Consider the following 22,839-nt stretch of genomic DNA (forward strand, 5'->3'; position numbering starts at 1 on the left):
GCAATCCCTTTATACATAAAACAGAAGTTTTAATTTATGGCTTTACCAGCTGTCTTTACTTAACATAGATATTATATTTTGATATATGTGGTAGGTTCAAGGGTTTAATTAACCACGTTAATCAAGGAATACCTGTATTGGTCACTGCTTCAAGCTTCATGTGCATATGCTTAAAAGGACCATTACTGCCCTGCAAAAACACTTGTATATCTTTAAAAAAAAAATCATAACACCACAAAACTGGGTTCACAAGATTCAGACTGTCACTTGATGTTGCAAGTTCAAGTCAGTTGCTCTAACTGCATGTGAATTTTACAGTTTGTGCGAGTCATCTCCCAATCCTAAAATGATACATGAGTGTCAGAGGAAGTTTATGGCAACAAGCAGAATTTCAGTCTTGAAGAAAGTTAGGGTGTCTTGGACAAACAAGTAGAGAATGTGACAAATGTTTGCCTGAAGCCTGCATAGAATGACTAGATCAGTTTAATGAGATATAATTTGTATACATGCTTACAGTATATTGTTTTATAGAATGATGATGAAATATGAAAATATCTAAGGGAGTGTATGAAAATTAATTAAGCATGATCTTATGAAAGCAGAAAAACCCAGTAAATAATCATTTACTGGTACAAAATGTCATCTATTACTCTTGTTCATTCAATGACACAAATTATGGCTGTGATTTGGCATATTAACTTAAAATTCCTATGAATAACTACTATGGTCAATTACTGGCTGAGTCACCTTAAGTCCATTCACAAAATATCTTGTGAACTTCAAATGCCCACTATAACTAACTCTGCACAGTCTTGCATAAGTGACTGCAGCAGTATTTATACAAAATGTAGACGGTATAGGAAATACAACCAACCAACAATTCCAGCATAAAGCCTTTGCCTTAATATTCTGGCAAAAACCATGACAGGTTCTCCAACAAAATGACTTTTCATCTCTTTTGGACAGTGAATCATAATGTTTGAATTTAGGATCCAAAAATCCTACTACACAAGAACATATCAGGAACAGTCCAAAGGTCAACATCTAGTGTGAGTTAATAAAGAACAAAATAGTTGGATCGTTCTTCTTCAGTGAAGACAGTGTTAATGAACATGGAAACTAAAACATATTTAAGATCTTCATATTCCCACAAATTGGACACTCGCAGCCTGACATCATCCAACAAAATGGAACTTCCACACTGGGGCTTGGATGTGTGAGCAGTCTCAAATCTAACCTTTCCAGATCACTGGAAAAGGCAGTGCCTCTTCTTGGCCCACCCAATTACCTGATAATGCTGACATCATTCCTTTAGACTTTTTTCTTTGTAAGTATGTCAAGAATGGTGTATGCATCACAAAAATGCCAGACATGAGAGTCCTGCATACAAGAAATGTGGATGCCATTAACAATATGGGTCCAGATATATTCGCTAAAATATAGGTCAAAATCAAGTACAGACTGAATAACATACATGCCATGTCAGAAGCACATTCTATTACATTGTCTGTAATATTGTGCTCGCGTTTCTTTTTTAAAAATTAATCCACAAAACTAAGGTTTACGAAGAACACCCTATTGTATTTACACAGAAAAATTCAAAATAAAAATCTAATTGCTATTTTGGATTTATTTACTTTTTATTTATTAATACTTTATAATAGAGTCAATGTAATAATTGGCATCATCATCAGAATTATTATTATTCTAGAAGTTACTAATAAGTCATATATCAAATTTTTGTAACAAAAATTATTACGCTTCATTTGGAATATCTCTGTAATCAGTAAATAATAAATGTAGCATACAAAATAATAACCAATATGCAATTAAAAATCTGATCATAACCTATATTATATAATAAATTGCAATAAAAAAGATACAAACATGGTTTAACGTGTTACAAATTTAGAATATCAGTAAATACTGTAAATACAATGTATTTCCTCTTTAATACAGTAACATTATACAAGTACAAACAGAATATGATCTACTCAGATAAGCTTGGCATATTTATTATAGGAAAGACCATTAAAAATTTAATTTCTTTTCTGTTTTTCTTTTAATCTGGAAAATAGGTAATTAAATCCCATTCAAAATGAATTATTAACATTCTTTCATAGCTGTATTTTAATTTTTAATGTTTTTTTCTTCTCTGCAGAAACTGAGAAGCCTTTTTTTTTTGTCCATTATGATGACTGAACAATAATCCAGCAGATAGATAGTAACAAATATGCATCAAACCATAAAACTTTCTAAGGCTTCACATAGACTTGCGGATTCAAATGAAAATTCTCCAGAGTATTAGGCCGAAACCTAGAACATCTAGACCACCTAGCCCAGGGATGTCCAACCTGCGGCTGACTTACTATTTTTATGCAGCCCACTGCACCCTAAATTTTTTAGATACATTTTAATTTATTTTGGTAAAGTATGTTGTAAAAATTGTTCTCATTTCACTGGATACACTTTGAAGTCATAAAGACGTAACTGTTGCTAGAAAACTGTACTACCCCACATGCATAACATACTGTTGTGAACAATTCTTTTCAAGCAAAAAGAACATGAAAACTGCTGAAAGAAATAGATTGAGTGATTCCCATATAACTAACATTTTTAGAATTAAGACTAGTGCCATAAAAGCAGATATTGACAATATTATAAAAGGAAGGCAATGTCAAAAATTAGATTGAATTTATTTTTATTTTGTGTGAGTATAATTTTTTTACCATCAATAAAACAGTTTTTTTGTAATTACATACAGTAGACCCCCCTATAACACGGGTTCATATAACATGAATTCGTATAACACAGCGAAAAAATTGCAATCATGTTCGTATAACATGCTAAAAGAGACTCGTATAACGTGGTAAAACGTCATTGCCGACTCGTGTCGCAACAGGATTGGTCGAATCTGGACCAATAGCAGATATTGCACAAATTGTTGAGTTTAAACGAGCACTGGACCTACTAAAAAAAAACATTTATTATTCAACGGCCATAAAAATTATATTTTTATTAATGACGTCCCCAAAGTTAGGTTATTTTTCTGCGAAAAATTCACTGATCAGAAAACACACACCTGCTGTTCGACAAGCCGCTTTGCGGCGAAAACAAGCTTAAGCAATGGCGTCGAACGATGCACACTCGGTAAGTAATCCTACAATTTTTTGTTTATAGCATAGTTTATACAGATTATTCCCAAAAAATTACACGTGTTTTGGAAATGTTGAGTCAAATTAGTCTAGAATTGATTAATTTTATAGAAGAAAACCTTTCAAACAGCCGTAGCCCCTAAACTGCACAAGTGCCGGGCTGTGATTGGCTCATGTATTTAATTGACTCATACAACACGGATTCATATAACACGGAACATATTTACCAGTTTGATATTCACATTTTGAACTTTTTAAAATCATATATTTATATAAAGAACTTTTGTGGCCTGCCGAATATACCTAAATTTCTAATTCAGCCCATTAAGAAAAAAGGTTGGACAACCCTGACCTAGCCTATGCTAATAATATTTCAGATATCACTATTAACTCAAAACAAAAAGTTATAAAATTTTCAAAATATTTATACATACATAGAAACACTTTACATTTGTTATATAAAATTCCACTTTACATTTTGTATTAGATAAAAAATGTAATGAATATGACATGATTATTTCATATTAGATAATAAAAACTGAGGAATTTCACTATTACAGGTCTTGCATGTCAATCATTTTATTTATGTTCTCAATTTTGTATTCTTAAGATTAAGTTTTCAAGCAGATTTAATTCTTCCATTAAAGACAACCTCGAGGAAACATAATAATGAAAATAAAATTTACCTTATAAACTTCAGCAACAAGTATTTAATAATTCACTAATTTAAAAATAATTAATAAATTGCTAATTTATTGTTAATATTTTTATTTTCCATTGTATTTAAATTTTATATGTCCTGTTTTATGTTTTAAATTTTATCTTACATTCTTTTTTGTTCGAATTTTTGTTTATTCAATAGTTCAACAACTGAAGACCTACCAATTTAAGTCAAAATGTTTCTGCTTTATTAAGTACCTGTTGTTGGAGTTTGTGAATTTAATTTTATTTTCATCATTTCCCTCAGTTTATACAATAGTTTTGTTAAAACATAATTAATTTAAGCATATAAATTTAGCATTATAATAAGGAATTTTGGTTAACGTTACCTTAGATAGCCAAGATGGCGGCTCGTCTCTAATTCCAGCAAGGAAACATGGGACACGTTCTAACCTAACCTAACCTAACCTATTCTAATAATTTGTTTTGCTAATAATTATGGTAATTTAATAGAATAGGTTAAGTTAGGTTAGAACGTGCGTCCCACTGTTTCCTTGCTGGAATTAGAGACGAGCTGCCGTCTTGGCTACCTAAGGTAACATTAACCGGAATTTTTATATTTGTATAAAAGATAATTTTGATTACAAATATAAAAATTTATAAATCATAAAATAAAACAACAGAAAACATGCCTTTATGATATAAACACGTCAGTTATGTATTGAAATTTTAATATTGTATGAAATAAATGTATCACATTATGCTCTTTCTAATGAAGAATGCCATCTTTATATAAAGTTAACTAACTTGAAGAATAAAAAACAAACTACTACATATTTAAATTGAAACTCCAACATTTTTACCTAAAAAACATCATCGTATCACAAAATTACCTACTAATTTTATGTTTCTAGAAGAGAAAAGTGAATTCAGAACAACACAAAATTGAAAATGCTTAATAAAAAAAATTTAATAAATTACAAACAAAAATTTTTAAATATTAAAACGAGTGGAAATAGAATTATGAATTATATATATTACACAATAGTTTTTTCTTTTTATTCTATTCTGAAAATACTGAGAAAGGTTCATTTTTCACACTGGAAAGTCGGCATTAATGACTGTTAACTCACTCGAGAGAAACAATTTATGATGATACATGATTCCACTACTTTTGATAATGTTTTCAAAAATCTGGTTTTCTGCTATTTTTCCTCCTTATAAATGACAAAGAAGCTAACAGAACATTAATTTCAAAGATTAAGCGTCTTATCTGATAAAACTACTTCAAAAGATTTACCAAGAATTTTTTAAATTACGCATTAAAAATAGTCCGAGAGAGAAAACTAAATTAGTTTTAATTATAATTAAGGTCGATCTCGTTATTTCTTATAAATTTCTGAAAGTTGTTTATCAGAAATCACATTTAATCACATTATCGTCATCTTAATTTAATAATTTAATTTTTAAATGCCATCCTTTTATAAATGAATATATCTAATTAAAATTGATGTGATGATGGAACGTTAAGCATTTAATAGGAGATATACTGATTTCTCCTACCTGTTTATAAAAATGATAAAAATCAGCAAAAAAAATATACATTAATAAAAGTTATCATCATTTATCATCAAAAGGCTACTAACACGTCCGTATATTTCAATATATAAACATATTAAAGTCGTAAATTTTATTAATTTTTTTATAGCTTTAAATTAAAAAATAACATCAATGTACATATAAGAATTTTAATGATTTAAGCATATGACACTGTTAAAATTATTGATAATTTACAATTAATTATGTATCAAAACATTCAGAAACATTCTTATATTTTTGTATATTTTAATAAAAACAATTAATAAAAAACTGCTGGTTCTACAAAATAAATATTTAACTTTATAATCCTTTATAAACCAATTTCATTTAAAATAAGGTTTACAAATTATACCAAAATTACTTTTATATTTTTTTATTTTATATTCCTATGCAGTATTACGTGTCATATAGACGAACTACCTGCACAACATATACAGGAAATCCTCATTAATTCGAACACAAATAGTTCAAAATCCCGTTAGTTCATAACTGTACTATTTGTCGCGGCAGAGGTATAGAGATTTACATTTTAAGAAATTTGCAATATGACTACTTTGAGATTCGAAGTGAAAATACTGTCCGAATTGTGATATGCATATGTTAACTCACACATTTAGATCGGCGGTTCCCCTTTTTTTTGATCAGGGACCACTTTGATTTCATTGTTGTTAGCAGGGACCACAAGGTTTAAGAAAAATAATCTGTATCAATCTAAAAGTAAACTTTAATCAAAACTTTTAACATAAGTAATCGTTAAACTCAAGAGTAACATGCTTTAACAGTATTATTATAATAGAAAACATAACATTTTTAGTAAAAATTAAATTCGGTTTGTATCAATGTGGGAATAATAATTTAAAATGAATAAAAGTTTTAAATGTTTCGCAGACATTATTTTAAGCTCTTGTGGACCACTGGTTGGAAATCGCTGGTTTAGATCAAAATGCCACATGCTATAAGAGAATAATAGACCAACAAGAATCTGGTCAATATGGCTTTGCTTTTACAGTAACGCATTTTCAAGTGTCAGCTTACCTGAAGACTACTCTTTTTTCTCTTATCTCATAAAATACAGCTGAGTTTTGGGGATTACAAGATTAGGCTACAAGTAGCAGATTGAGATATTTGTAGGGCTCTAGGCTACTATATTTGGGTGAATTACTACTTTTTGGGCCACTTTAAAATAATGAATGAGTTTGTCGTAACCTTTATCTAGTGTTTGTATGGGGATAGCTGCACAAGAAAACACCCATTACATTTTATCATGTCAAAAAGACTACTTAATGCAAAATAATGTTAAAACTATTTTTGATATGGAAAAAATTGTTGCAGATTTCACTGATTGATCACTGAATTGTGACCCTCACTATGAAAAGTAAATGTAACCTGTTGACCACCTAAGTTTTAAAAGTTTGCAATTAGTTAACCTAGTAGTAGAGAAAGTGGTAGAATTCCGAGCATTTTGAGTAAAACGAAAAGTTTATCAGACTTTGATAAAGAATGGATTGTAAGAGTTTTAAGAGCTGGTACCTTGATTTCCAAACAATTGACCTGGTGAGTTGTTTAAGAGCTGTCATAAAGTGTATCAGGACTAGCATCAAAATGGTCATACCATCTAACAAAAAACTGTAAAGAACAGCAAAAGACTGATGTTTGAGGTGAGCGCCAAGTTTGATGAATTATATAGGAAAGCAGGCATAGCACTGTTCAATAGCTTGCTGCCCAATACAACATGACCAACCTGGAACAATATCTGGCTTGATCATGCATCACATATTCACACGTATGGACTATACCAGCAGATGACCACAACAACACTCTCTCCGAACCAACACTCATCAGAATAAAAGACAGTGCTTACGAAGATGTTTTAATGAAGCTCCATGTTCTAATAAAGTAAATTTAGCAAATATTTTAAAATTTTCATTCATATGAAAAAATACAATTCGAAAAGTGAAAAATTTATTGTTCCATTTATTGTTCAAAATCAAATCTTTTCAATAGCAATATGATAGAATAAGTTATGGGTTTAGTTTTTTAAAATATTTTTATATTTTCTAAGTATTTTTGTAAATAAATTTTGTTATCAGAAATCTTATGACCTCTCTTATGACCTCCACAAGCTTAAAAGTAACCATCGTGAAAATAGTCACAAGCATATGACAAATGGATGAAACAGAAACAAACACATCAGACTCAAATACAAAGCTATATGAACAGCCACAAGGTATAGAAAAAAAAAATTTAATACTTTTGTTCTTGTTCAGCCTTTTCTTTTTTTAATGAGCATTATCAAGCATATCACTGGTTTGTATTTGATGTGCAATGAGTGGTCTTATCAATATGTAAACTCCTTGCAATATAATGTGTTGCTAGTAATCTTGGATTATTGCATTTTTACAGTAGCCCACTTACCTACACTAAGTCTATACAGTGGCGTAGCTAGGCCTCCAGGCCCGGTATGGAACCAGGGGAGCTGCTGGCAGGCCGCCATGTGCTAAACATCACTAGTTATTGATTCACAGTAGTTCTTGAACAAAGTAAAAAAAAGGGGGGAAACGTCTACTAAAGGCAATTTTAACGACAAGCAACGCGACTCCCAATTGCGATAGCGAGGCCGACTTAGCGGAGAGAGCGATGCGACTCCCTATCATCGCGTGATCGCTGGAAAAAAGTATGATAACTTTTTTATTTTTTGTCTCTGGTCCAAAAGTAAGGTATCGTTGAACTCGTCTCGGTCTCCTGAGTTCAGATATATACTCAAAGACCCGAAATTCCATAGGTGGTAATCTATAGTATCCCCAAACATTCTACATTAACATATGCAAAAGCTGCTTAGCTATACAGGTACCCCTTATAACATGGCACTTCTATAGCACGGGTTCATTCTAACACGATTCGAGAATTGGGAACATCCCCTGTATAACACAATGCTTTTATAGCACGGGTTCACTCTAACACGGTTCGGGAATTAGGTAAAACCCTCGTACAACGTGAAATGTAATAAAAACTGTTACCAGTTGACGATGCTCATGCCGAGATCATCATATAGGATGAATAATCCTCTGGTAAAGTATTTACTTATATAATAAATAAGTATTTTACCCATGAAAAAAATCTACTACATAAACCTGAAAAACAGGATTCTATCACTGTATGCCAAAAATGGCCACTAGGGGCACCCCTAGCTATTATTTAAATTAACAGTATAAATTATTTTATATTTATTTTATATATTTACAGTATAATATTCAGTATATTATTATTTTTATTTGTAATTTTTTATGCCCCGTCGGGCCTTTTGACTTGTGAATAATAAATCCGATTTAAAGAAGGATTTAACAGTATGCTTTTTAATTTTTGGAACCTAACCCCCCCTTTTCACACTAGTTCTTTGTTTTGTATAACACGGATTCGCATAACACGGCAGTTTTTTGGAACGTACAGTAACTCCCGTGTTATACGGGGGTTACCTGTATCGGAAAATCATTTTACAATAAAATAACCTGAAATCATGAATACTAGGCACATGCAATTTAGGGAATTCATTAACTTATGGGAAATTGCAACTTCACATATAGAGCAATTTTCTTTTATTTCTTAACAGGAGCCTTTCTTGGACAAAGCTGTATCTTATATGACATAAAATACAATAATTATTGTGTGATAATTTTTTGGATTTTGTATTTTTATAAATTTAATAATTGTAATTTCAGTAATTAATGACTGCAGAAAGTCCAGTATTGGAAAGTAGCTATTTTTAATCAAGTATTTTTATTTCTGCGACCTCTAGTGCAAAGTATTTCTTTCGTTTTAAATTTTAGTTTGTTTGAATGGAACGTTACTCAAAATTTTTATTAAGTTTGACAATTATATACTTTTAATCAATTCAAAAAATGTAATGATCAAATTTTAAGTTTCAGTACACTCGTATATCATTCAATCAATATATTTTAGTACATAGTTTTAAGAATAATCATATAACATAATATAATTATCAAATATACAGATATATTAAGCAATAAGAGAATTCTGTTTATAATTACATTCAATTACTTATGTTGTTTGTCTTATTTTCTTTTTTCCTGTTATCTTAAGTTCAGGAAGTTATTTCGTTAAATCTCAATAGTTCCCATCTTAGCTATTAATTTGAATAACCGGGTCAATGATAAATGGGAATTGTGTTCCATAAAATAATAAAACTATAATTAATAGTTTTAATAAATAAACAATTATTCATAGTTCAATAATTAATGATAAAATGGTGGTGTAAAGTTTATATATTTTAAAATTATCATGTAAATTAGTATGTAATCACTAACAGTTCAAACAAACTTTAAGATTTTGCAAATTATAAGCACACACATTAGTGTATATCATAAACATATACATAAATCATGTTGAAGTTGACAAGGTATCTTTAATTGTGCTAGTCAGGTGTTATTGGTTACGAAATTTTAGAGTTGTTGTTAAGTGTTGATTACAAGTTTTTCTGCTTGTAGATTCTTTTTTTTCCTTAATCAAGTTAATTAAGAACAATTGTATTTTTTGGATTTTGTATTTTTATAAATTTAATAATTGTAATTTTAGTAATTAATGGCTGTAGAAAGTCAAGTATTGTCAAGTAGCTTTTTCTGGTCGAGTTTTTTTTTATTTCTGTAACCTTTGGTTTGAAGTATTTCTTTTGTTTTAAATTTTAGTTTGTTTGAATGGAACGTTACTCAAAATTTGTATTCAAACCGTTTCTAATTATGTTCCTCCAAAATAGTCTCTTTTTAAATTCTGTTTCATTCATTTGTACCGAAATGTACCGTACCTGAGAGCAACATTTAAAATATGGTCAAAAATGTTAGATTAAATTTAATATTGCTGGAAAATCAAGGTCGTGATGCACTTTCAAGTTGCTTCAAGTTTCGACTTAGTTAAATTGCTTTAATTCAACAAATTTTTAGATCTTGCAAATATTGAATTTATTATTATAATAATAGAAAAGGCAAAAATATTTCAGTAAAAAAAGGCTATTCCATGGCATAGCAAATATATAAATATATATTCTACATAAATTACATTTTTACTTATAAGGTTAAATCATATTAGAATTGGAATACTTAAATATTTTCAAAAAATACATCAAAATGTTTTTCTACTACTTAATAAATTAAAAAGTTAGTAACTTTTGATATTGCAATAGACTTACTGTTTTATAAAATTTCAGAAGACAAATTATTTCTGTTAGAAAATATAACAAAATTTCAATTACAAATACCACTAAAACAGAAGCATAAAAAAAATAAGTTTTGTATTTTGCAATGTATTCAATTATAATAAACAAAAAGCCAATCTTTTTGTATGAGTAGCAACACCAGACAATAGTCATTGCATTACTGGGCTGGCTAGAGAGTAGTGTATGCAATGTGACCACACGAGGCCCCATAATGCTACGTGATCCAACTTCTGCAAAATTAAAAAGTTGATTATTTCAACGTTTGCTAATTTAACTAATTTTCACTAATCTCTTTAATAAATGGTATGTTTACCAGTAAAATAATATTTTGTTCTTCAAAACGTTTTTTTTATATTTTTATTAAAAGGCCCCACATAACTTTGCACCGGACCCCACTTTTTCTCAGGCCAACCAATTGTATATATTCTCTTCATACATATACAGTCAAACCTCAAGTTTCAAACAATTCAGTTTACAAACAAAATTTTGAATGCCATATTTGTCCCAGTTGTCATATGATACCTCGGTTGCCGAACAAACTACCTGGCAAGATCCGACCGCAGATTAGAGATACATACATGATCAACTCCATATACTTTCTGTGCTAAAGAAAATTGATGGCCCGACCAATCAACAACGTGACTACCAAGTCAGAAGTTAGTGGTGCCAAGATTGCCTTATGTCATTATATGTCACAATGCAAACAATTGATGAATTGTTATTCAAATTAATTTCAATGTTCACATGGGTAAGATACTACTTCCATTTTTCAGTACACATTCAAATTGAATTCAAATCAAATTAATTAATAAAACCATGTTAATTGACATTCATGTAATATAAATGGACATCCACAAAACCATGTTTAAAGGTGCTTAACTCAAATTAAACAACAAAAACTTATTAATATAATATTATATATTATAATATTAATATTTAATTTAATATTTTTTAATACTAAGTAGCCAGTTAATTAAAACTAATAATAATAAAATAATAATTAAAACTCTGATTTTTACACCAAAACTGAAATAGGCTAATATTTTGAAAGTATGGATAAGTACTTGTTGTTCGTCTTGATTGATTTGGTTATATTTCATCCAGGCAAAGTTGAGTCTCTATAGCATTTTTGTAAAGTGATAGTTTTAATTTTGGTTAGTGGTGACGGAACAGTTTGCTTTTAATATATAAAGGATATAGATATAGATAATATTATATTGTACAGGTATACCTCGAGTTACGTCGTTTGTCAAAAAAGTATATGAAAAAATAGAAATCAAGTTTAAGTCATTTTATTTGACTTTACATCCGTCCGCCACAAATATTGAAGTCGTAATATCACTAGAAAAGTGTTAAAAGCACATAAAATCATATTAAAATATGTACATTTACAGTAAATGTTAATATAATCATCATAAATCCTAGAGAACGAAACATGAAAACATCTGTGTTTCTGTGTTGTCATCTCATTTAGTGGTCTTTAAGTGCTCATTATTAACATTTTCCACTGTAGTTTTGACTTACGTCATAACTACACAAGTAAATTTGACTTACGTCGCCTCTCCTGGAACCAATTACCAACGTAAGGCAAGGTATACCTGTATACAATATTATATTAATTTGTATGCATTTTTTTGAATGAAATACAGCTAAACACGTAAAAAAAAAAAAGGCTTTGTTTTGGTGGTCAAAAACAGATTTGATTAATCCATTTATATTGTTTCTTATGGGAAAATTTGTTTTGGTCTGAGAACAAATTAGTTTACAAACAACTTTCAGGAACAAAACCTAAGATTTGACTATATATTAACAAAATGTAAAATAAAAGTTTTTACATTTGTTTTGTGTGTAAAGAATTTTTGCACTGGCAACTTTTCAAAATGTTGAGCATAATTGAACAAAAAACGTTCATTAAATTTTGTTTTTGCAACCAAGTTACTGCTACAAAAATGTTGAAATGTTGCATGAAGCCTTTGGTGACAATAATCTATCAAAAACAAGAGCTTTTGAATAATACAAGATGTTTGAAAAAGTCAGAGAATGCGTCAAAGGCAAATCACGCTCTGGTAGACTATCCACTTCAACTGATGAACAACACATCACTCGAATCAGAGATTTGGTGCTTGATGATTGTTGTTTAACAATAGGGACATTACTGATCAAGTTCCAGAATTGTTTGGATCTTGTCAAGCAATTTTAAAAGATCATTTGGGATTGCAGCACGTTGCTTTTTGTGTTGTCCAAAAACCATTGAATCATTTCCAAAAACAACAATGTGTTTGAATGGCCGAGGATATGCTTTCTCAAGGCAAATTGTTCTTAAAACACATCACTGTGGGTGATGAAATATGGATCTACACTTTTGACACTAAAACAGCTCAACAACTGAATGAATGGCACTTGAAAGGTAAAGAAGGACAAAAAAAAAAAGCCATGTCAAAGTCAGTCAAAAATCAAGGTCATGTTGATTGTTTTCTTTGATTGCCATGGCGTTGTGCATCACAAATTCCTTCAAAGATTATTATTTAAGCACTTTGCATTGTTTGTGTGAAGCAATTTGTAGAAAACAACCTGCTTTCTGGCAAGAAAACTTACGATAATGCATCACAATAATGCACCTGATCACAATACTCCTGTTGTTCATGAATTTTTAGCCAAAAATTCAACAAATACAGTTTCACAAGTTCCATATTCACTTGATGTGACATCGTGTGACATTTTCTCAACTAAAATTTCCACTTCAAGATCACCATTTTGAGTCAATTGATGCTATAAAACAACCGCAATAATCAACACCGGAGCAAAGTTAACTACATCCACAAACCTGTTACCGGTGTGTAACTCAAATAAAAATGAAAACACAGTTCCTCATTTATTTGAGTTACACACCAGTAACAGGTTTGTGGATGTAGCCATAAAACAAAATTCACTGTGAGTCCCAAAGGGGTTTCATGAAAATGATTAACGCCTGTTTCAAAAAAATTGAAATTAATGCATAAAACATACTTATATTAGCATAATATTTTTTTGTGGCTATTAGCTATGCTAGATTGTATTATTTTCATTTTATTCTGTTATGATAAATTTTAAAATAAATAAAAGATGAACTGACAACAAATAAATTAGCATAAGATTTGATTTTCAAACTTCTATGATCATTTAAATAACTAATTTGTACTAAGAATCTCCGAGAAAATGAATTTATAGGCTAGAAAAAATTTAAGATGTATTACAAGAAAACTCTAATAAAGCAAATTTGTTATCTGCTTATATTATTAATGGTGTTTTTTATCCCCCTGTTTGAGTGCAAAAATTATAAATCAAGTTTTGATTTACAAGTTAATAGAAATATCAGTACAAATAAAGAACAGCAGCCAACCCGTAACATATAAAGCTACCACCAACCAGCCGGATAATTTCGGCTTTGGTTGGTGATAGAAATATCAATATAAACCAATATCGTAAAGTTATAAGAAATAGCTTTGTCGAAGAGTATAAAGAAAGGCTTTATACTTGCTAAATTTATGACATAAATAACATAAGAAAAAACACATAAACCTCATACTGCATCTCTCTGAATTAAATGTATTTACTATAATGGTATTGTTTGGTATAGCTACACTAAGATTAATTCCTGTATCAAAATTCTTAAAAATAATATTAATTGCTATCTTATAGTATTTAAAACCATCTATAAATAATGATGTAACAATTTTGATATTTTATACATCTGTTTTCTTTTTTAATTTGATAGTAAATTGATAGGTATACTTGACACTATAAAGTACAATACAGAAATGACATTTCACATAAGCATATGTTACGATATGAAATATAGTTTTTGAGTTAAGATTTAAAGAATTTATTTAAAATATTAAAGATTTACCAAATTTTTTAAAATTTAACATATATTTGCACATTATTTTACTTTAAAAAATATATAATTAAAGTATTGTTATATATCAGATTTAATTTTTCATATAAGAATTTCTATTCATCGCAGTAAGTAAATTTAACAAGTTTGCATCACTATTACAGTTTAATGGCCAAGAAACAGGCTGGAAATCTAAGTTCAGCTCATGATTTACCATCCTGTCTTGTCGAGTTTATAATGCGAGTATTGCCTGCTTGGCACGTCAGAAAGTGGACAGATGCCAAGTGGGAATAACCTTAATATTATGTTCATAATAGAATGTAAGTCACAAGACACACTGCATTAAATTGCCAAGTAGAAGCATTGCATAATAAGGTACATTTTTGAAAAGTTTTCACCATTATCTCATCTTGTCTTCAAATTAACAATATAACAAATCAAAATAAAATGTTGTTTGGTAACATGATGACGCATAATAAATGACAATATTCCTCATAATAATTTGCCTTCGGCAGAATATACATATAATTTATAGTTACCGGATATTCAGAAGTAGATGGTTTACATAAATTTATACATATCCGAGAAAGATTAAATATCTTTTTATCGCTAAAACTTTCAATTTTTAATTCTTATTACAAAAAATTTTCCTCAAAATTAATTATATTTTACCATATGAATATTTTCAAACTCTTCTAATCAAATTTTAGTTTTAAAATCTTCATAAAAATCACTATAAAACTTAAAATCAGCTGACAAAGGCTGAACTACACCCATTTCAATTTAAATCCTTCAGATAAGTAATATATCAATTAAATATTTAATTATCAAGATTTTATGGAAAAAATAATAATCTGATCACTTTCATTGTATATATTTAAATTACATTTATTAATATAGATGAATTAAATTTTGTTGCACTTTTCAAGCTCCCATTTAATGGTATTAATGCTAAATTCTGTTTTTTTATAACTAACTTCCGATAAATTTTTAATAGCTTTTATACTGAGAAATTATAAATAAAAAGAATTCAATATATTTGTTAATTAATAACTAATGTTGATAGAATAAATTTTTTACGAACGTATTAATTAAAATATAATCACATTCAACCAAATTATTTCTCCGATGTCCTTAATGCACATATTAGCGAGGTTGAGGCTAAAGTATTAAACACCTTTTATATATATATATATACAGTAATACCTCGACTTACGCTATTCCAATTTACGCGAACCCAGAGTTATGCGATTTCCAAATCTCGACGATTCGTCTTTTGTTTGAGTGCCATGCAACCCTTGATTACTCACTCCCCCCCGGAACTATTGTTCAGCTTACATGTTCAGACGTGTCACGCGGAATTGACGCATAGCTACAATTTATTTTGTCTTATTTATTTCTGTGTTTGTTATATCTATGGAGACTTGAGAGACTCTACTATGTTGTCCAAATGAAGTAGAACTGATTCTTCTGCATCAAACAAGAAAAGAAAAACTTTATCTTTAATAATGTCAACTTCACATTCCAAAGACTTTGATATAAAAATGAAAATTTGTGAATTGGCAAAACTTGATCCTTTAGACCCAGTTCAATCAGATGATCGAATGACGATTGGAAACTTGCCAGAAGGCCTCAGTTTAATTGAAAAGAGGTTACAAATTTTAGAAAATATAGACTCCAATGAAGAGCGCATTTCTTCTACAAAACGAGAAATAAAAAAATTATTAGCATGCTACGAGGAAATTTTGCGAGAGAAAAAACAATTTTTGAGCCGTCAGATGAATCTGTTAGATTTTAGGAAGCCTTCTATAGCAAAATAACTTTGATTTACGATTTTAATAATATAATTTGTTATACATATGTATTATCTAAGATTTTATTAAACATTTTTTTCTAAATTATTGTTTTCTTTAGTCTCCAGCCCCCAATTAAAAATAATTCATATGTATTTGTATGCGAAGTTATACCCCGACTTACGCGGTTATCGCTCGGTCCCATCTATCGCATAAGTTCAAGGTATTACTGTATAATATATATATATATATAAGGCATTACGTTGGACGTTTGGCGCCGCTTTCCTGTAAGCCTAGAAGTTTGACAATGGCGTTTGGAATGTCAAGCATGATACCACCGACTTTTCAAACGTCATTGTCAAACTTCTAGGCTAGCAGGAAAGCGGCACTGAACGTCCGACGTACACGTTTTCGCGTTTAAAACTTCGGCCTCAATCTCGCTATTCTCTACCTTTTTAAAGATCAAGACAAAAAATTCTGCTTAAACTATTACTTTCTGACTCTCCAAGCCATTCTTAATGTGCATATTTACCAAAGCTTGGAATATGTTTGGACCATCTTGACACAGTTGTGAACTTGGTGAGTATATCTCTAGTTTTAGAATTCTTCTGAACCAAGCCCAACCCATCAAAGAGTTTAGACTTGGAACATTCTGGGACCTGATTTGCAGTGTCATAAAGTTTCAAAAGTATTTGTATATTTATTTATTTATTTATAAATGACACATGGCTTACAAGCACAAAAAAGAAATTTTGAATATTGAATTCAATTTTAAATTTGATTATTAAGCATACAAAAGAATAAATATAAAGTTTTAATTAAATACATTATATTATTATTAAATTAACACATACTATATTATTCACATTCATATTATGAACTTTAATGCCAAATGATTGCCAGATTACATCAAGCTATTATAATACACCTAATTATTAATTGAAAGTCAATAATTTGGATCCCTTGGCATTAAATTAAAAATCGGGTTATTGGATGTTTATATTTGTACACTTTAGAAAATATCACTGAAGTAGTTTAGAAAATATCACAAGTTTACAGAATGTGGACTGCAGTCATCATTTTTATGCCATTTAGAATTTGAGAAATACAAGTGCTATAATTACTATAACAGTAGCAAATGCAGCTAACAGGTCATTTTCACTATCACTTATTATGTTAATAGCAAACCAGTTCAGTTTAGATTCTGAATTCTAGCGTTAACAAGTCAAATAGCTCGAAACCGGTCAGAGTGAGAGAGTTCCGAACCCTGTTCAAGCAAGCTCTAAACTTCTCTTTTGTGGATACACACACACATACTTTAGGTGCATTAAAATAATTGTTTATGGTTTTGGTAAGCTGGAAATCTCAAAAGTACTAGAGTTTGAGCGTAATTTTTTGTTTTGATCTATAAAACAGTAAAGTAACAGGAGCTGAAAGTCTATTCTACATATACAGTACATAGTTTTGATCTATAATCTTATTTTAATTAAATATATTTTGCAAGATATAGAATAAAATATCAAGAATACTGATGCAATTTTTATAAATTTCAACACTGCATTATCATTCTAACTTAAAATTGTTTGCAAATTATGCAGGTGAAATTAGAAAAAAAGAAAATCAAATATTTCAGTACATATACCGTATTTTACGGACTATAAGACGCACTTTAATTTTTAAGCATTTTTAAGCACTTTGTTTTTTTTTTTAAATACCTATAAGATGCTACGAACTATAAGACGCACCTGAATTTTGGAGGCAATTTTTCGAAGAAAACAATGCGTCTTATAGTCCATAAAATACGGTAATTCTTTAATTATTTACAATAAAACAAATTGTAGATTTCTTTTTATCAGTAGAAACTGTAAAGGTATAAACACTTACAAAATTCATTTTCTATTTTTCTATACAACAATCAAATTTTCTATTTTTAAGCAGTTTAAAGTTGATAATAAAAATTACACCTAATACTATAAAACTTTGACGATAATTTTATAATGATAATAAATCCCATTTATCTAAAACTAGAACAGAACTATAAAATTTTCAACAAAACACTACATAATTTATAACAGAATGTTTATCTTATTAAATTTGTATACTATCTTTATAAAATAATCTACAGGCAGAAGATTTGGTTCAAAATAAAGTTATTATTAGTAAGATAACCCTAATTTTAGTAACAAATTAGTTCACATAAGTTTTCTATTATCAATATATATATATATATATATTAAATCTGTAGAATAATATATAATAATTAATGACCACACAATGTAGCATAAAAAATATTTTATTGCCAAAAATTTCTTTAAGAAAAACAAAGACTTAAATTGACTTCTGGTTACATTTAATCTAAAGACAAACAAATGAATCTTTGATGAGTTATTATCACTATTATGCAAGACTTACATGAAAAATTAAATAGCAAAAATGACCTAAAACCTTATCTATTTTCTTTTGCTGACGTTATTAAAAAAAACTGACACTGTTTTTACAAGCATGCACTCGCACTAATGAAGATAAAGACAAATATTTTTCTGCCAGCAATTACATTTAACTCCAAACACTAATGACAAATCAAAAACAATAATCTAAGAGGAAATATTGTATTAAATTAAAAATTTACCTTTATTTCTTAATTCACTAAACTGAATCATTAATAATCATTATATGCAATAGTGATAATAACAATAATAATAATTTAATAATTAATACAAAATTACAAAACTGAACTGATTAAGGAAAAATTTATTATTTGAGTAATTATATAAACAAGAAAAAAAAACTTATTATTATTAATTAACTTTTTTGTTCTTACAAAATTTTCGGTAGACTTTAAATTCAATGATAATAAAAGTAATTGAAAATCAAAAGTGCATTTGAAATATCATCCAAATTTTTAATACTGTTAAATAAATTTCATATATGTATAGTACTTTATAAGTTACATACATGAAACTTTAACACGAAGTTTATAAATATTCTTTACAGTCTACATTAATTAAACAGTTCAATGATAACTTTTTAGTAGAGGGCCAACAACTCATAACTGGTAGTCATTTCCATACTTAAGAATTAACTGGAATTCAGTATTGGAAGAGTGAAAAATGCATAGGGAATGCTTAAAATGCTAAACCGTAATTGTAAACAATTATATAATACTTAGATTATTATATAAGTCAAAGTTAACTTTTAAATATGTTTAATTTTATAATGTAAGATATAAATTAGGCTGTAAAATTTCCTACATAATAATTTTTTTGGCCGATTTCATTTTTCGAACGAAAAAACCGAAAGGTATTTTGTAAGAACACGATTACTTTTGCAATAGGAGATACAAAAATGTTTCAAATATAATAAGAGAAAACATTGAAAACATCAACAATAAAACTTCAAATTCTGCTCCCATTAATCATCGCGTTATTACACAAACAACAGATGCCACAATACTAAACTAATACTTTCGTGAATGCCAGAGTGGACTCAAACCCAAGGCCAACTGCTTAAATGGTTAAGGACGTGCTCGACCTAACACATATTCAACCCACCCAAATATCCCAACGTTACAACATTTCTGGCATTTTACACGGTGTTTATTTATTAACAGATTTATACAGAAACAAACACGCAAACAGGAAAGAACATTTTACTGCAGTGCATTCAAATTATGTATATATTTTTCAAATAATATTATAAATCAATGAATGATGAATGTTTTCAAAGTTTTGACTGTGGAGTAATTTCAATATTAATAAAAGTAACATCAATTCATTTTTGCTGATTTTTTTTAAGAGAAACTATGGATATAATTATAGTGAGAATAAATTTAAACAGAAATATGTATATGTAAATTTTCTAGGACTTAAAACATTTAGTTTAAGTACTAAAAGAGAGGTTACTCACCAAAACATTTATTCACACCAATTATTGGAACTGTATCCAAGATATTTGTATATTTCAGGTCACGTGTTTGGTGATGTCGACAGTATATACATACGAGACCTTCCCCACTTTCCACATGCGACCATAAATTGTCTGTTACTTGCTAATATAATATCGAAAAATAGCGACTGTTAATAAAATCTTCTCTTTATAATCATGTTCAAATGCCTTTTTCTAATGTTTGTTACGTAAAGAAAAACTTTTTCAAACAAAACTATCCACCTTTATAGTTTCTTGGCCACTTTTGGTACTACTGATGTACCTATCGAATCGTAATACACGTGGCGACATCTGAAGGACGTAAAGCGTATACTTTTTATTATTATTATTATGAAAAGTATGTAAACAATGAATTTTTTACTGATTTTTTTTCTATTAATAAATAAAAAGTAACAATAACTATTTTAATATTTGCTATTTTATTTAAAAATAGATTGTCTTTTAGAGATTTCAATTTCGATATTGACCGAGCGGTTAAGATGGCAGCCTACCGCTCTGGGATCCGGGTTCGAATCCGGACGGGTCGATAAATCACCAGGAATTTTTCGGGGGTGGTCCGTCCGGATATGTCGGTCCCCGTCTTTCACCACCCGGCCGCCCCATAATGGACTTGCTAAAAGAAACCATCTTAGTGTCTACAGGGCGGAGAGAGTTAACTCTTTTCGCCCTGTTTTCGAATAGGGTTATCATACGTTCACTTTTCCTCAGATAAATTATGTCTTCTTTTAAATTTAAGAATTTTTTTCCGGGTGAATTTTTCTATATATATAAATAATTCTTAAAATATGCGTTTTAAACACAATGAAGTGTTAAGATACAGGAATGTTCGACATCCTTTATTCATCTTACTTGTAAAATATACAAAAAAATTATATTTTTCCTCCAGTTCTGACTTATGGATATTGTATAACTTAAAAAAATTTTAAAACAATGAATAAAAAAATTAAAGATAAAAAGGTAGAATAAAATCAACTTGAAGAGAGAAAAACTTTACATTTATTTACATTAACAAACTTCCTAAATGCATTTCACCCTTCATGAAGGGCCTCTTCAGTAGGTTTCGGGACATTCCAATTTTCAACACGAGTGTCGAGTGTTGAAACCAACAATTTGACGCCATCAACAGCGTTCCAACTTGAGTACGAAGTGCTTAGTTCCCATAATTCCATTCTCAGCAAGATGGATTCCATTCAAATGTCGTACCAATTACCCACAATTCATTGGAAAGTAGCAGTCAACGTATCTGTTGAGTGCTCAGTGTGTTGAGTCAGCGCTGACAACAGCGCCACTTCAACGTTGAAAAAAGGAACGAATTTTAGCGAACGTTGAGATCAGCGCTGAGTCAGCGTTGAAAATTGGAATGTCCTGTTTGATCGTACACAGTTCATATTCCGACAATACTTTGTTAGGAGAAACCACATATAGTTTACAAAGAATTCCCAGCATTCCGCTGTTAACACTCCCGTATTCAAATTTACATTGTTGTTCTGCATAATGATTGCGAAATGTTCTTTGTTTTTTCTCTAAAAAGGAAAATAAAAGAACATTTCGCAATCATTATGCAGAACAACAATGTAAATTTGAATACGGGAGTGTTAACAGCGGAATGCTGGGAATTCTTTGTAAACTATATGTGGTTTCTCCTAACAAAGTATTGTCGGAATATGAATTGTGTACGATCAAACCTACTGAAGAGGCCCTTCATGAAGGGCGAAATGCATTTAGGTTAATGTAGGTTCGTTAATGTAAATAAAAAAAAAGTTTTTCTCTCTTCAAGTTGATTTTATTCTACCTTTTTATCTTTAATTTTTTATTCATTGTTTTAAAAAATTTTCAAGTTATACAATATCCATAAGTCAGAACTGGAAGAAACATATCATTTTTTCGAATATTTTTACAAGTAAGAAGAATAGAAAGTCTGACTCCATCGTTTTTATAATTATTTTTGGAATCCTTTATTCAATTTACATTAGACAAAACGCGTTTCGGGCTTGAGAACCCCTTCGGTTATCTCTGTAAAATAAGACCTACATTGCCATAGTTTTACAAAAAAAGGCTATGAACAATTCATTTACTTTAACAATTTGAAAAATTCCGACATGATATACCTCTACATATGCTTTGATTGGTAAAAGTTCTTAAAATTTTTGTAAAACATTATTGTATACGCTGTTCTGCTAATAACATCCATTCGTGACACGGTGCGTATGAAAACGTCGGGCCTCATTCATCAGCCGACCATCCCATTGTGGGCTTAGCCCAACACACAATGGACTTCATAAAAAAAAAGGCTCTCTTAGTGTCTACAGGACGGAAGGAATTTAAAAGACAGAACGGGATCAATGTAAATTATTCCGTGAAAAGAGAAGTTCTAGACATAGTTTGGGGTGGCAAAGGCTATTCTTTACCTGGTGGAGACTGAATTCATAATATTTTAACAAATCATAGATCTTTTGGAAATACAGTAGCCCCTCGTTATATCGCGCTTGTCGGGAGACAAAGAAAAAGCGCGATATAACGAGGGGCTACTGTAATATATTCTCCACACACTAAGAATTCCGCGAGAATCGAGCGTTGCGCCTACAATCT

General features: G+C 29.6%; 1 protein-coding gene across 6 annotated transcripts in view; it reads right to left on the minus strand.

Annotated features, from left to right (window-relative positions):
• The window catches only part of tai (taiman), a 286,233-nt gene extending 265,716 nt beyond the window's left edge, over window positions 1-20,517 (minus strand). For 5 of the 6 annotated variants that reach the window (XM_067262741.1, XM_067262740.1, XM_067262739.1 and 2 more), the window contains exon 1: window positions 20,212-20,517. The gene's annotated coding sequence lies outside the window, so the exon portion shown is untranslated. The remainder of the gene's footprint in view (window positions 1-20,211) is intronic. The other variant, XM_067262729.1, reaches the window with a different exon arrangement.
• Window positions 20,518-22,839: the final 2,322 nt, after the last annotated feature.

The sequence above is a fragment of the Centruroides vittatus genome, unplaced genomic scaffold, assembly GCF_030686945.1.
Source record: "Centruroides vittatus isolate TY-2023 unplaced genomic scaffold, ASM3068694v2 contig_1507, whole genome shotgun sequence".
In the NCBI taxonomy this organism is placed as follows: Eukaryota; Metazoa; Arthropoda; class Arachnida; order Scorpiones; family Buthidae; genus Centruroides; species Centruroides vittatus.